This window comes from Panthera leo, unplaced genomic scaffold, assembly GCF_018350215.1.
Source record: "Panthera leo isolate Ple1 unplaced genomic scaffold, P.leo_Ple1_pat1.1 Un_scaffold_58, whole genome shotgun sequence".
Taxonomy (NCBI): domain Eukaryota; kingdom Metazoa; phylum Chordata; class Mammalia; order Carnivora; family Felidae; genus Panthera; species Panthera leo.
The window spans coordinates 122,037-136,223 of NW_024962247.1; the positions used below are offsets into that span (position 1 = coordinate 122,037).

General features: G+C 46.4%; 1 long non-coding RNA gene across 1 annotated transcript in view; it reads left to right on the forward strand.

The window, feature by feature from the left end:
* The window catches only part of LOC122212897, a 29,789-nt gene extending 19,784 nt beyond the window's left edge, over positions 1–10,005 (forward strand). Inside the window, exons 2-3 of the long non-coding RNA XR_006199359.1 lie at positions 7,527–7,665; positions 9,914–10,005. This is a non-coding gene — a long non-coding RNA (uncharacterized LOC122212897). The remainder of the gene's footprint in view (positions 1–7,526; positions 7,666–9,913) is intronic.
* The last annotated feature ends 4,182 nt before the right edge of the window (positions 10,006–14,187 follow it).

Sequence of the window (14,187 nt, forward strand, 5' to 3'; positions counted from 1 at the left end):
GGTGATGGTACGGGTCAAGTGTACGGTTAGGGTTCGAGACTAGGTTAGGTTTTGGTTGGCGGTTCTGGTTGGGGTTAGGGTTATGGTTAGGTCCCAAGAGGCTCCAGGCACTGAACCTACAGCAGTGTGGTTGTCTACCCAATGGGCTGAGTTGAGGGCTCAAGGGAGGGTGCTGGTCAGGATTAGTCTTTGGGTTCCTATTCCAGATATCTCTATGGGCCACTTGTTGGGTAGGCGTCAGGATTCCTCTCAGATAGCTGCAGCCAGGTTTTGGAAACGACATGGTGATGATCCAGAGTATATGTTGAGTGATCCTGCACCATTTCTGCACCCCAGGCGCTTGGTGTTGTCAGACTTTGGTATGAGGTCCCCACTGGGAAAGAATCTTAGCTTGTGATAGGTTTCGGTCTAGGGACGTCGCCAGGGCCAAAGCCACTCCAGTCTTGTGATCTCCCTCGAGGGCTGAAGTGAGAGCCCGTGTGACGGTGTGCTCAATGTAGGGTTAGTTTTTGAGTTAGGGTTAGGTTTTGCTTGAGAGTTCTGGTTAGCATTAGGTCCCAACAGGCTCCAGGCGCTGAAGCCACAGCAGTGCAATTGACTCCCCGAAGGGCTGAATTGAGTGCACAAGGGAGGGTGCCCTCAGGATGAGTCTTTGGATTCCAAGGCCAGACAACACTGTGGGCCAGTGTTTGGGTAGGCCTCAGGAATACTCTTGGACAGCTGCCACCGGGCCTTGGAAATGACATGGTGATGTTCCAGATTCTATGCTGAGTGATCCTGCACCGCTTCTGGACCATAGGCGCGTGGTGTTGTCACTTTGGTATTGGGTCCTTATGGGGAGAGAGCCTTAACTAGTGTTAAGGTTCGGTCCAGAGACAACACCAGGGCCGAAGCGACTCCAGTCTCGTGATCTCCCTCAATGGCTGAATTGAGGGTCCATGCAACGGTGTGAGTCATGGGTTTGGGTTCGAGATACCGTTAGGTTTCTGTTGAGGGTTCTGGTTAGGGTTAGGGTTAGGTCCCAGGATTCTCCCTACACTGAACCCACAGCAGAGCAGTTGTCTCCCTGAAAGACTGAGTTGAGGGCACAAGGGAGGGTGCCGCTCAGGATTAGTCTTTGGGTCCCAGACCATACAATTCTATGGACCACTCATCAGTTAGGACTCAGGAATTCTCTTGTGCACCTGTACTCAGGCCTTGGAAATGACTTGGTGATGTTCCAGTTTCTATGCCGAATGATCCTACATCGCTTCTGGCCCCCAAGCACATGCTGTTGCGAGACGTTGGTGGGTCCCCATGGGGAGAGAGCCCTAGCTAGGGTTAGGGTTCGGTCCAGGGATGTCCCCAGATGCAAAGCGACTCAAGTCACGTGATCTCCCTCGAGGGCTGAAGTGAGGGCCCATGTGACGGTGCGGGTCAAGTGTAGCATTAGGTTTCGGTTGAGGGTTCTGGTTAGGAATAGTGTTAGGTCCCAGGAAGCTCCTGGCACTCAGTCCACAGCAGTGCAGTTGTCTCCCCGAAGGGCTGGGTTGAGGGCACATGGGAGGATGCTGGTCATTTTTAGTATTTCCGTTCCAATTCCAGACAACTGTATGGACCATTGGTCGTGTAGGCCTCAGCAATCCTTTCGGAAAGCTGCAGCCGGGCCTGAGAAACAACATGCTGAGGTTCCAGGTTCTATCCGGAATGATCCTGCACTGCTTCTGGACCCCAGGCGTGTGGTGTTGTCAGACTTTGGTTTTGGGTGCCCATGGGTAAGAGCCTTAGCTAGGGTATGGTTCCATCCAGGGTTGTCGCCAGGCTGAAACAACACCACTGTTGTGAATTCAATGGAGGGCTGATGTGTGGCTGTGAGTCTGCTGCAGAGTTAGTGTGCTAGATACAATTAGGTTTAGGGTGAGGGTTATGTTTCGGTTCACCGTTAGGGTTAGGTCCCAGGTGAGTGAAGGCAGTGACTCTACAGCAAAGCAGTTGTCTTCCTGAAGGCCTGAGTGCAGTACAGAAGGGAGGGTTTTCGTTAGCATTAATCTTTGGGTTCCAAAGCCAGACAAACATATGGCCCACCCTTCGGTTAGGCCTCAGGATTCTTCTCGTGCAGCTGCTGTCGTGCTTTGCATATGACATGGTGATGTTCCACGTTTCATGCCTAGTATTTATGCACTGATTCTCGATCCCATGTATGTGCTGATGTCAGACTTTGTAAATGAGTCCCCATGGGGATAGACACTTAGCTAGGGTCAGGGTTCAGTATAGGGAAGTCTCCAAGTCCGAAGCGACACCAGTGTTTTGAATTCCATGGAGGGCTGAAGTGAGGGCACATACGCGGCTGTGAATCTGGTTTAGAGTTAGTGTGCTAGATAGGGTTAGGTGTAGGGTGAAGGTTGTGTTTAGGGTTATGATTAGGGTTAGGGTTAGGTCTCAGGAGGCTCTAGGCACTGAACCCACAACAGTGGTGTTGTCTCCACGAAGGGGTGAGTGGTGTCCCCAAGGGAGGGTGTCAGTCAGGACTAGTCTTTGGGTTCCAAGGCCAGACAAATGTAAGGGTCACCCTTCAGGTAGGCCTCAGGATTCGTCTCATGCAGCTGCAGTCGCGCTTGAAATGAGATAGTGATGTTCCACATTCCATGTCGAGTATTTGTGTACAGATTCTCGAAACCGTGTGCATACTGTTGTCAGACTTGGAATTGGGTTCTGACGGGGAGAGAGCCTTACCTAGGGTTTGTGTTAGGTCCAGGGAAGTCAGCAGGAGTGAATCGACTCGTTTTGTGATCTTCCTCGAGGACTGAATTGAGGGCCCATGCGACAGTTCGGGTCAAGTGTAGGATTTGGGTTAATGTTAGGGTTAGGTGTAGGGTGAAGGTTATGGTTAGGGTTACGTTAGGGCTAGGGTTAGGTCCCAGGAGTCTCTAGGCACTGACCCCACCGCAGAGCAGTTGTCTCCCCGATGGGCTGAGTGGAGTACACAAAGGAAGGTGTCAGTCAGGATTAGTCTTTGGTTTCCAATGCCAAACAAATATTGGGCAAGCTTCATATAGGCCTCAGGAATCCTCTCGTTCAGCTGCAGTTCCGCCTTGAAAATGACATAGTGATGTTCCACGTTCCATGTCAAGTATTTCTGCACTGATACTCGAACCTCTGTGCGTGCTCTTGTCAGACTTTGGAATTGGGTCCCCATGGGGACAGAGCCTCAGTTAGGTTTAGGTTTCGGTCCAGGGGCGTCACCATGGCAGAAGCCATAGCAGTTTTGTGAATTCCATGGGGGGCTGAAGTGAGGGTACGTGCGTGGCTATGGGTCTGGTGTAGCTTATTGAGGTTGATAGGGTTAGGTGTAGGGTAAGGATTATGTTTAGGATTAGGGTTAGTTTTAGGTCCCAGAAGACACCAGACACTGATCCCATAGCAGAGCTGGTGTTAACCCGAGGGGCTGAGTGGAGTACACAGGGGAGGGTGCCGGTCAGGATTAGCCTTTGTCTTCCAAAGCCAGAGAAATGTATGTGTCACCCTTCGTGTAGGACTCAGGAAGCTTCTCGTGCAGCTGCAGTCGCGCTTTGGAAATGACATGGTGATGTTCCACGTTCCATGCCAAGTATTTCTGCACTGATTCTCGAGCCCATTTGTGTACTGTTGTCAGACTTTGGAATTGGGTCCCCGAGCCTTAGCTAGCATTAGGGTTTGGTCCAGGGAAGTTGCCAGTCCTGAAGCAACTCCATTTTCGTGATCTCCCTCGAGGGCTGAATTGAGGGCACATGCGAGGGTGTGGTTCAATGTAGGGTAGGGTTAGATATAGGGGTAGGTGTAGGGTGAGGGTAATTGTTAGGGGTACAGTTAGGGTTATGGTTTGGAAATAACATGGTGATGATATATATTCCATGCCAAGTATTTCTACACCTGTTTTCGAACCTTGTGTGTGCTATTGTCAGATTTTGGACTTGTTTCCCCATGGGAGAGACACTTATATAGGTTTAGGGTTTGGTCCAGGAATGTCACCAGGGCCAAAGCAACTCCAGTGTTGTGAATTCCATGGAGCTCTGAAGTCAGGGCACATGCGCAGCTGTGGGTCTGGTGTAGACTTAATGAGATAGGGTTTGGTGTAGGGTGATATTTATGGTTAGGGGTACTGTTAGGTTTAAGTTTAGGTCCCACGAGACTCCATACACTGACCCCAAACAGAGCAGGTGTCAACCTGAAGAGCTGAGTGTAGTACACAAGGGAGGGTGCCCATCAGTCTTCGTATTTGGGTTCCAAGACCAAACAAATGTATGGGCCACCCTTTGGGTAGGCCTCAGGATTCCTCCCGTGCAGCTGCAGTTGCACTTTGGAAGTGACATGGTGATGTTCCAAGTTCCATGCCAACCAACTATTTCTGGACCAATTCTTGAACCAGTGTGAGAGCTGTTGTCAGACATTGGAATTGGGTCCCAATGCATACAGAGCCAGAGCTAGGGTTAGAGTTCGTTCCAGCGGTGTGGCCATGGCCGAAGAGACTCCAGTCTCATGATCTCGCTGGAGGGCTGAATTGAGTGTCCATGCGAGTGTGCAGGTCAAGTGTAGTGTTTGGGTTAGAGATAGGGTTAGGTGTAGGTTGAAGTTTACGATTAGGGTTATGATTAGGGTTAGGGTTAGGTCCTAACCCAGCAAGCTCCAGGCACTGAATGCACAGAAGAACAATTGTATCCCCGAAGGGCTGAGTGTAGGACACAAGGGAGGGTGCCTGTCAGGATTAGTCTTTGGGTTCCAAGGCCAGGCATATGTATGGGCCACCCTTCGGGTAGGCCTCAGGAATCCTCTTGTGCAACTGCAGTCGTGCTTTTGAAATGACATGGTTATGTTCCATGTTCCATGCTGAGTATTTTTGCACCGATTCTCGAATCCTTGTGGGTGCTGTTGTCAGATTTTAGAATTGGGTCCCCATGGGGAGAAAGCCTTAGCTAGGGTTAGGGTTCAGTCCAAGGAAGTCGACAGGGCTGAAGCGACTCCAGTCTCATGATCTCCCTGAGGGCTGTGTTGAGGGCCCTAGAGAAGGTGGGGGTCAAGTATAGGGTTCAATTAGAGATAGGGTTAGGTGTAAGTTGAGGGTTATGTTTAGGGTTATGGGTAGGGTTAGTTTTAGGTCCCAGGAGGCTCCAGGCACTGAACCAACAACAGTGCAGTTGTCTCCCCGAAGGGCTGAGTGGAGTACATAAGGGAGCGTGCCGGTCAGTATCAGTTCATAAGATCCAAGACCAGAGAGATGTTTGGGCCACCCTTGGAATAGGCCTCAGGAATCCTGTCGTGCAGCTGCAATCACACCTTGCAAAAGAAATGGTGGTGATGTTCCATGTTCAATTCCGGGTATTGTTGCACCGATTCTCGAACCCGTGTGCGTGCTGTTGTCAGACTTTGGAATTGGGTCTCCATGGGGATAGACACTTAGCTAGGGTAAGTGTTCGGTACAGGGAAGTTGCTAAGGCTGAAGCGACACCAATGTTGTTAATTCCATGGAGGTCTGAAATGAGGGCACATGTGCGGCTGTGGATCCGGTTTACTTTTCATGTGCTAGATAGGGTTAAGTGTAGGGTGAGGGTTATGGTTAGGGTTATGTTTACGGTTAGTGTTAGGTCCCAGGAGGCTCTCCATCCATGTAGTTTCAAATGGCAAGATTTTATTCTTTTTGATGGCTAATATTCCAGGGTGTGTGTATGTATGTATGTGTATACACACACACACGCACACACACACATATACATACCGTGTGTGTGTGTGTATGTACGTCTGTATCCATTCATCCATCGATGGACATTTGGGCTTTTTCCATACTTTGGCTATTGTTGATAGTGGTGCTATAATCATGGGGGTGCATGTGTCCCTTCAAAACAGCACACCTGTGTCCCTTAGATAAATGCCTAGTATTGCAATTGCTGTGTCATAGGATAGTTCTCTTTTTAGGTTTTTTGAGGAGCCTCCGTACTGTTTTCCAGAGTGGCTGCAGCAGCTTGCATTCCACTATTCATTGTTCAGTAGGATGTTCTTTATTCTACAAGTATTTGTTATCTTTCCAAATTTTTTCTGGTGGTTGATTTCGAGTTTCATAGCATTGGGGTCTGAAACTGTGCACGGTATGATCTCTATCTTTTTGTACTTGTTGAGTACAAGTAAACATAAAATTATTTATGTTTACATAAAATTATTTATGTTTACTTATTTTAGAGAGAGAGACACAGCATGAGCGGGGGAGGAGCAGAGAGAGAGGGAGACAAAGAATCCGAAGCAGGCCTCAGGCTCTGAGCTGTCAGCACAGAGTCCGACACAGGGCTCAAACTCACAAACCATGAGATGACGACCTGAGCTGAAGTCAGATGCTTAACTGAATGAGCCTCCCAGGCACCCACTTTAATGAAATTTTAAATGACACCGTTCAAAGTGCACTTGCTACCTTGCAAACTCAGAGAGAGAGAAAGAAATGTGAAGAATCAGGAAGTGGTTAAGAGTTGGCTGCTGAGTTTTACCGTAATTTGGCTTTGGAGGGTTTTTGTTCATTGGGTGAAGTGAGCACAGCATATTTGCCTGCCATTTACCACAGTAGACAATGGGCCTCTGGGAGCCAAAACTCTTTCTGACCAATGAGTTGGAATTTTACTAGGACCGCCAAGATGAGATTTGCTATTTCAAGGACTAGGAGTTATCTTTTATTTTCACAACTAGGTAATTATCACATCATTCAACTTTGCCCTCCAAGATATGTAGAAAATACCCAAATATAGTTGAGAGAGAAAGGGTGATAGCCAAAGTGTATAATCCTTTCCCTTTAAAAAATATGTTTAAATTATGCTTTATGATTTTTTTTAAATTTTAGTGAGGGGGCATGCCAGTGGGGGAGAGGGGCAGAGGGAAAGAGAGAGAATCTTAAGCAGGATTCACACTCAGTGTGGAGCCCAACACAGGTCTGGGTCACATGATCCTACAATCATGACCTGACCCAAAATCAAGAATCTGATGCTCAACTGACTGAGCCACCCAGGTGCTCAATAGTCTCTTTCTCTCTGAATGCTGAATAGTAAATTTTCAACGTGAATGGGGGATAAACATGCATACATACATACATACATACATACATACATACATACGTATACCACTAAGAAAGCCATGAGTTGTTAGACATGAACTATTTTCCATCATCTTTGTCTTCTAGTTATATTCATGCCTCAAGGTGTTTGTTGATTGCAATGCACGATCTTGCTGTGTGAGGTACAAATTGTTGTGTGATCAGTTTTCCGTGAAAGTCTTTCCTCATATCTGTCTTAACCACAAGATGCAAATGTTGAATTCAAGGATGTAGAGCTAAGAGCCTTCAGGTCCAATAACTGTCAACTAGAAGTTATATTTTCTGTTGGGGAGAAATCCCCATATGATGGCAATGACTTTGCATTGGTAAGGGAAAGAATACTTTCATGCCTTCGTGGTTCTTGCCTTTTTTCTGTCTCACCAAAATCAAGACTCAGGTCATGTGCACGTTTATCAAGAAAACACCTTTTTTTTTTTTCTTCCAGAAAATAAAAACGCCCTGGAAGACAAGTGTGATGCATTGAGGTCTGTGAAAGCCACAAAGGAAGCAAAAGTCAAACAGCTGAAGGAGAAAGCACATAACCTGGAAGAATTCTATGAACAAAGAAAAGTGCCTACAAAAAAGTAACATGGGGGCGCTTGGGTGGCTCAGTCGGTTGAACGTCCAAATTCGGCTCAGGTCATGATCTCACGGTCCATGAGTTCAAGCCCCATGTCGGGCTCTGTGTTGACAGTTCAGAGCCTGGAGCTTGCTTTGGATTCTATATCTTCCTCTGGCCCTACCCAACTCGCACTCTGTCTCTATCAAAAAATGAATAAACGTTAAAAAAAATTTAGAAAAGTAAGATGTTCATGTGAGAACTGTCACAAGGACCGGATTGTATGGGAGAACATGGCAGCCAGTAGAGATAATTGTATTTCTTTTGGAACTGGGTCCAGAGTATTTTTGCCCAATGCATTCAGTAGTATTGGACCTTCCCTTCCTACCTTGCTTTCTGTAATGTAACCTGCATTTTCCTTTCTGTCCTAAGTGCTTGTCACACATTGTGCCATGTTTTGGGGGTGGAAGAGGGAAGGTACCATCATTAATAACTTTAATACCTGGATCCACTCTGGATCCACCTACACTGTCCTACAGGTTTCAATCGCATCACACTGTTTTGTCACCCAGCAATTAGGTCATTTTTCTTCAGGACCAGACATGGGTCAAAAATGTGTGGGGAAAAAAAATGAATTATCTTGCTGCAGAAACAATGGAAGTTGCTTTCTGGAAAGTGGGTAGGGGTACCAGCAGTACTGGATCCCTGCATCCATTCTGCCAGTGAGATTGCTCACTGCAGGCCCAATCCCTAAGAAAGTCAAGTTGTTTCCTGTCCCCTGATTTTTTAAGTGTAACTCTTCTGAGTCTTGGCCAAAGCCCGCAGCTTCACTAGGGCTCATCTTTGCTGGCCGCCCCTGAACTACACTTGTTTACTTCTAAGTCTGTGCCCATAAAGTTGTTCAGCTTCTTTGCCATTCAAATGTATGCCCCCCACCTCAATGATGAGTCCTAGGGAGTTTGGGTCCAACTGCCAGGCTGGCTTTGTCCTGGGCTTCCTTCTTCTCCATCTTGGTCTTGTGTGTCTTTGTGGGGTTGTCAGACACTTGGTGCATTCAGTAACATGTTTCCTCCTTTGTACAGTATTTCCTTTTGTTCTCAGGAGGAGATGCGGGACTTTAGAGTCCCTCACTCGTGTTGGAAAATGAAGTCTTCTCTTCCCTGGAGACTCACCTTATATTTGTCCTTCCCACAGCTGGGGCTGGGGTTAGGGCTTGCTCTGTCTCACTGGCATCTTGTTTTTGTTAACTCGTAAGCACTTTCTGTGAGTGGGTGCAGCACCCTGACCACCTCTCTATCTTCAACCCCTTACAACAGAGCCACTACATTACAACCACTCCAGCGAGCATTTGCCGAAGGACTGCCTGAGAGGCCAGAAGGAAATGCATGTGCCTTTCTCTGTCTAGTGCTTTTGTGTCATTTTCTAAGAGATTTTCAATTTTGCATGTGATTCTTGAGTACATCAAGTGTCAAGATGAAACCATCTCAATCAACACCACAAAGAAAATAGTCTGAGGGTAACACAGCAACCCAGCCTTGCCAAGCATTGCCTTTTGCTGCCTTCATTATCAATGGAATGAGTCTTGTTAAAGTAGATTTGGCTCCATGAAGTTGAGAGTTTTCCACCTGAAATCTCTTTCCTGGAAGTAATCCCAGACTGTGTGACAGTTCATATCATGTTGTACGTCAGGAGATGATGTTGTTCTAAGATTGGCCTTTTGAAGGTGGAGGCAGGGGTTGCAGTCCTGAACTCTAGCGATGTCTGGGAGTGAGCTGCAATGTTAGTGAAACCATATTCTGGAAGGTCGTCTTTCAGGTGATTGCCTGTGTCATGGTACAACTTTTGGACTGAGAATCAGGGCTCCCCATGGAGGTGTAAGACTAGTGATGATCCCCTGCTTCATCCTAATGGGTACAGTTGGTCAGATATGGTTTTTCACTCACTGATGAAATGAGTCTTCACCATCTCAAACAAAAGACCAACTCTGGGAAGGCACAAAGTACAATGTTATTTGATGACTTTATGATAAAGGAGAGGAAACGAGAACTAGAAAGACAGTTCCAATAGTAGAGACGTGGCAGCAGACAGAAGTTGAATTTTCTTGAACTTAAATGGGGTGTTCACTTCATTTCTCTGATTGGGTTGTCAGTCTGTGCATTTATGGGAGAAGTGGGGGAAGGGATATTTGCATAGGACTTCAAGAGTGCTGGGAGGTAAAAAGGGAGAACCTCTGGACCTTGTTCCTGACTGTGTATGTATCTTTCCCATCATAGGAAGCTGAAAATGACACTGTGAACTGATGGCAAAGAAGAATCAGCTGGCAGCTGCAGGTAAAATTTGAAAATAGCTACTTAAGGGGCGCCTGGGTGGCTCAGTCGTTTAAGCGTCCAACTTCAGCTCAGGTCATAATTTCACAGTCCGGGAGTTCGAGCCCCGTGTCAGGCTCTGTGCTGACAGATCAGAGCCTGGAGCCTGTTTCAGATTCTGTTACATCTCTCTCTGTCCCTCCCCCGCTCATGCATGTGCTCACTCTCTCTCTGTCTCAAAAATAAACATTAGGAAAAAAAAAGAAAATAGCTACAGAAGAAATAAACAAGTACAAGTGAGTTCAGCTAGTAATTACCAGCAGCTCATGAAACCGCTGTTCATTTTTTGGTTTTTAATCTTTGTGCAGTGTTTAAAGTCAACATATGCATAGAGTGTTAACAGATAAAAAAGGTAAGTTTAGAAAGAATAAAACAATTAAGTTTCTAAACATTTGCAGATCTCAAGTAGTGGCCAGACTGTGTGGAAACTTTGTCCATGCTAACATTCCTCGGAGGTGGTGTCAATTGTCATCATATGTAGGAAAGCAGTGTGTCATACAATGAATCATACCCATCAACGTGGTAGTGCCATTTCATGGCCCTCATCTTTGCAACCCTGGGAAACATGGTGAGGATATAAGTTATAGAAGAATAGATCTTTATGATAAAAGACACTTGTCACATGATGAGTTAGAGAAAGATTGAAAATGGGAAGGAATTCTATGAACTCTGAACCCTACAGGCATGGAATAATGAGTAAGGAAAAGATGTAACAATAGCTTTGATCCTACTGGTCATTGATAATCATGTGCAAAGTGTTTCATGTGTAAGAATAAATTGTATCCTGGGACAAATATGAGGTTGTTGGGAACGTGGGCAGCTTATTTAAAATCATACCCAATATCGGGCCTTATCTGACAAGAGCAATTGTAACTCACAGGCAACAAATTGAACAAACACGGGAACAGCTGCAGCAGGCAGAGCTCCCCTTTAGACACCAGGTAACCTGAGTTCTGCCTGACATACTGAACCCTTAGCGCCTCACGCGGGTGAGTGTAGTGGCCCTTGGAATCCCTGACCACGGGCTTTTCATTGTTGGCTTTTTCAGCTTGCAGTTCATGAGAAGAATGCTCAGGACAACTAGGTAAGTGTTTTCTTGTTTCCTCCTCTTTCTTTGGTGCACAGTGTGGCACCACCTTCCGACTGAAGGTGGATGTGTTTTTTCTCCCCCAGATCAAGACTCAGATCTGGGACAGGGAGATGGCGGAGCAGGGCAGGGAGGTCGCTTACTTGAAATACAGGTGTGGTCATTTGACTTGCGTTTTTATGGGTGTTTCCAGGGATGACGCCTGCACTGTTTGTTGTCTAGTAGACGACGCGGTGTTGCAACTCTTATAGAAGTCCATTATTTTTCTGTATCCAAGACTGGACGGGATGGAAGCAAAGAGGCTGCCTGAGGGATACATGAGGCAGAAACCAATCACTGCAAGAACCCTCCACGGAGAGGTAAGGAGCACGTTGTGATGTGCCTGCAGTCTAATTTCTGCTGTGCAGCCTGTTCCTGTGTGTGATCATCGTGTGGTCTGGAAAGATCACAAGCAGTAAGGACGGCAGGTGGTCTGAAGGGGTGACAGAAGGGTGTTCTCCTCTGCTGCCGCAGACAGTGAGGCACTTGTCCCTGTGACTGGCGGAGCTCATGCCCCTCCTCTGACGGTGACCCTCCCACCTCCTCTAACATCCCGGTGTCTGAAGAGCCTGGAATGACCTTCCTTCCCACCCGGACACAATACGAAGACTTTAGTTTATTTTTTATTGAGGAGAAGGTCATTTATTCACTAGTTTTAACAGTCTTTCTTTTTGTTTGTTTTGGGAACTGTAGCCCTACATCCCTCATTTCAAGTTCCATAAAGCTTAGCTTAGTCCTCTGATGGTATCAGTGCAACTCTGCAGCTTCACTGCTAACTTCTGACAGTTTTCCTTTTCTTGATAGTGTCAAATTAGTCTTTCCTTATATACTAACTGCTCTCATGTGGAAGGCAGCTTGTAGATAAGCTGGGAGATTGAACAATTTGCCTGAAGCCTGAAGAAATGCACCCTTCTTGAGGACTCATTGAGGATATACACCAAACCAGTATTCTCAATGTTATTCTTTTTTGTTAATTTTATTTATTTTGACGAGACGCATAGGGACAGAATGCCAAGCAGGCTTGCCACAGCTTGTCAGATTGAGGAACCCAATGCTGGGCTTGAATTCACAGAGCATGTGAGATCGTGTACCTGAGCCAAAATTAAGAGTTGGATGCTGAATCCAAGCATCCTCAGATTAATTCTTGATCTGTAATGGAATCGTGATTTCCCATGATGTATACTGAGAAAACTGTTTTAACTGGTGAATTCTAAATTGCTAGTTTGCCTGGCCTGTCCACAGTTATGTGATTAATTATGAAACAACATGAACTAGGGCACCATGAGGTCTTTATCAAGGTGAGGGGATGGTTCTCCCCCTTATCCTTGGGGACCTGACCATAGGGAAAAGTTTAAGATATTTGGGGAATGAGTTGAGGGATTGTTTTCATTCCGCACAGTCCTCTAAAAGCAGAATAAACCTCTGTCCCTTCTAGGGTCTTTAGTAGATCGAGAAACTACTGAAACCTTTGTGGGTTACAGCGGCTCTGACTGTGCCAAGAATGCATACAAGGACAAGGTAAATGCCAGGGCCCATTCTCAGTTGTAACTCTTTTGGGAAACCCTCATCTTTATGTACAACATGCTCCCCCGGCCTTGTCTCATTTTGCGTGTTGTGTGATATGTCTGTTTGTGTATCTTTCTTTTCCAAAATGCACACTCATAACCCAGGAGCCCACAGGCTTCTCAATTTTTAGTCTGTCAGCTTTCTGTGGTAAGTTTAGAAGCCAAAAGCGCTTAGAGACTGAGTACCTTAAGGTTTTTCCATGAGTTTCAGGAAATAATGAGAGGAGGATGACTGCACACTCCAAACAGAGGTCTCCCGGCCTGGGTGATCCCTTCCAGACCTCACCTCTGTGGGAACAGTGTGGCTGCTGTGTCTTCCTTTTCTTGATTCTGGCTAGGAGATGAACCCTGTTAGGAAACGACATCATGACTCCAACTTTTTATTATGTGCCCTGTGCCATTTAGAGTTGGTCATAGAGGAAAGCCAATGTCATCACCTTTCTGTCTTTGTTGGTAAATGACTTGTCTGGAATCCTCCAGCTATACCTTAGGTAAAAAACAATTTGAACACTGTGTCCTTCAGTTGTGTTTCTATGAGCAGTTTCTGGTTGTGTCCCCAGTCACTGTTAGAGCTGATATAATCTCATGACACATACCAGTTTTATACCAAAACACTTGCATGAAATCTGTTATGTGAATTTCTCCCTCTTTTTTTCCGTTGCACATAACTACTCTGTGTCCTTTAGTATGCTTAAAGTCAGAATTCCCTATGAATTAAGATGAACACATCGGAACTTTGTAGACATTCACCACAAGTAACTCGTTCTTCACAGAAGACTCTCATTCCCCTGCAAGATTCCAGGCATCCTCCACTCCCCAGAGGTCTCCGAGGCCTTTGACAACACTTCAAGAGGGAAGACTCCTTTCTCAGGGAGAGGACCAGAGGAGGCACAGTGAGGGTCCGGCTGCAGAACGTTTTGCCAGGAGTGGCTGTGATTCCATGAGCAGAATATGAGTCGTTTATTCCCAATCATTTTTTTTTTGTGTTCTTAATATAGCAAAAGCAGAGCATCTGGAGTCGCCGTAGAGGAGGGATGCAGGGTGAACCTGGACATCGATGGCTGCCTGTCGGGAGAATGCTACTTCATTAATCTGTAATTACTTCTGTTAACCCTCTAGGACAGGACCCTTGCCATTTTACTTCCGCAGACATGGGCAATGATGTGTGGTGGCAATAGGTTAACCTCTTGCATCTAGTACCCCAAGCTGTAGGTGGTATCCAGTGGCAGGGACAGACTTTTCAGGTACTGATGCTACTCTCTTGGATCCTGGTGGTAGAGAGGTGGCAGGTGCTGACACCTTCTTCTCTGGGTTACAGCTGCTTTTGGTATGTGTTCTCTTGTCTGGCATATGGATGTAGCTGTCACTTCTGTTCTGCAGGGCAGTCTGGATCCTGGGGACCTCCTCCGTTAACTGGATGATTCTGCATGCCCTACCCTAGACATGCTCCGCCCCCCATGGACTATTAGGCACGTCCACCTCCTGAACCT